The following is a 2,593-nucleotide window of genomic DNA, read 5'->3' as shown; positions in this document are numbered from 1 at the left end:
ATGATGTCAGTCCGTTGAGTCAGGGGAGCGGGTTTCCCTGTTGTTAGCTAAAAAGCCGTTTTCCGTGGTTTCAGTCACCAATTCCAGCCACGGAATTGAACACACGTGGCTTGGTTTCCGATGACCGTCTGCTGTTACGTGGTCGCTTAACGTTTCTTCTGGTGCGTCTGAGGGGTTGTTCCTACAGCCCCTCTTTTATTCTGACTCGCAGGGTCATAGATGTCATTCAGGTTGGGGGTGATGCAATCTCTCCCTCAACCAGCCCACTTTGCCCGAGGGCATTCACGTAGCAGAGCATCTCAATCCACAAATCTGTCTCCAAGAGACAATGGTCATGCCCTGTAGCTTTACATCGCTATGGGGGGGGGGGGAGAAACGTGACATCCTGCACATCTCCCCCTCATGTCTTGGGCCCCCCGTTTGACTCAACCCAACAGTGATCTGGCGATTCTCACAAAGGAGGGGGCTACGGACGTAACAAAAGAGACTCGTAAATTTCTACAGATGTACTGTGGAGAGCATTCTAATTGGTGGCATCACCTTCTGACAAGTGGGGGGAGAGGAAGGAGGCTACTGCACAGGATTGAAATAAGCTGCAGAGAGTTGTAAACTTAGTCAGCTCCATCATGGGCACCGTAGTACCCAGGACACCTTCAAGGAGTGATGCCTCAGAAAGCTGGCATCCATCATTAAGGACCCCACTTCACTCAAGTCATGCCTTGTTCTCAACGAAGGAGGTACAGAAGCCTGAAGGCATTCACTCAATGGTTCAGGAACAGCTTCTTCCCTTCCGTAATCTATTTTCTGAAAAGACATTGAACCCATGAACACTACCTCACTGCTATTTAATTTCTATTTTTTCACTATTATTTAATTTAACTATTTAATATATATGTACTTACTGTAATTTTTTTTCTATTATTATATATTGCATGGTACTACTGCAGCAAAGACAGATTTTACAACATATGCCAGTGATATTAAACCTGATTCTGATTTCTCTGTTAGCCATCTTTCTGTGATACATGAGAAATGCTGGAGGAACTCAGCAGGTCGGGCAGCATCTATGGAGGGGAATAAGCAGTCAAGGATTCGGCCTGAGATCCTTCCGCAGCTGTTGCCTGACTTGCTGAGTTCTTCCAGCATTTTGTGTGTGTTGCACTGGATTTCCAGCTTCTGGAGAATCTCCTCTGTTTATTGTTCTGTGATATTGGCTCAAGTTGTTTGTTCCCTCCCCCCACAGAACCTGGAGAACAAACCTAGCCTGTCCTGCTCGGCATGTCTTCCTTTTTGCAGCCCTTACCCTACATTGTTTTGTCTGTGTCATTGCTCTCTAATTGTCCCAGTTCACTCTTTAACCAGATAACATTGTCTGCAGGTTATCCCTGTGGTCACCTCAGTGTAACTCAGTATGTCCAGCATTTTTAGTTTTTTAAACTTTAGAGTGTGAATATGATGGGGGAATTAAAGTCAAATTTACAAGCTTAAAATCCAGTAAGTGGTTTCAAATTTATTATTCAACAATTAAAAATTATAACCATTTCTCCCACTTTTTTGGGCAAGAGATTTTGGTTCAGGATCCTGTGGCATCCGATACATCTCCTCAGTACTTATTTGTTCTCTATTACCACTCATGCCTTACACCATAACTTTTCTTTTGTATTACCAACTTTCCTCTTTCTTCTTCCCCTGCCATTGTTTTAACCTGCTGCTATATTTATTCAGATGCTGTGGATTTCTTGTTCTGCTTACCTAAAAAGTCAATACAATTCTGTTTCACAAACAAGAGACAATCAGCATTTGCTGGGAATCCAAGCAACGCACACACAAAATACTGGAGGAACTCAGCATTAATGGGAAACAGTAAACAGTCGATGTTTTGGGCTGAAACCCTTCATCAGGACTGGAGAAGAAAAGATGAGAAATTAGAGTAAGAAGGTGGAGGGATGGGAGGAAGAAATATGAGGTGGTAGGTGATAGGTGAAACCGGAAAAGGTGAAGTAAAGAGCTGGGAAGTTGATGGGTGAAAGAGATAAAGGGCTGGAGAAGGGGGAATCTGATAGGAGAGGGTAGAAGGCCATGGAAGAAAGGTAAGGGGGAGGAGCACCAGAGGGAGGTGATGGGCAGGTAAGGAGATAAGGTGAGAGAGGGAAATTGGAATGGGTAATGGAGGAGGTGGGGGGGGGGCATTACCAGAAGTTCGAGAAGTCGATGTTCATGCCATCATCTTGGTGGCTACCTTTAAGGTGTCGCTCCTCCAACCTGAGTGTGGCCTCATCGCAGCAGTAGAGGAGGTTATGGACTTACATGTCAGAATCGGAATGGAAAGTAGAGATAAAATAGGTGGGCACTGGGACACCCCACTTTTTATCGGTGAGACCCTACATAGATTGGGAGACCAGCTTGCCAAGCACCTGCTCTCTGTCTGCCAGAAAAAGCGGGATCTTCCAGTGGCCACGTTGACTGTTTACTCATTTCCATAGGCGCTTTCTGGCCATTTGAGTTCCTTCAGCATTTTGTGTGTGTCGATACAATTCTGTTTGCTTTGTTTCCCGAAAATCTATCACTTCACATTTGAATATGGTAACTAAAG

Source organism: Hypanus sabinus, chromosome 8 (genome assembly GCF_030144855.1).
Source record: "Hypanus sabinus isolate sHypSab1 chromosome 8, sHypSab1.hap1, whole genome shotgun sequence".
In the NCBI taxonomy this organism is placed as follows: domain Eukaryota; kingdom Metazoa; phylum Chordata; class Chondrichthyes; order Myliobatiformes; family Dasyatidae; genus Hypanus; species Hypanus sabinus.
The sequence above is the reverse complement of the archived record's forward strand: the minus strand, read 5'-3'. Positions refer to the sequence as shown.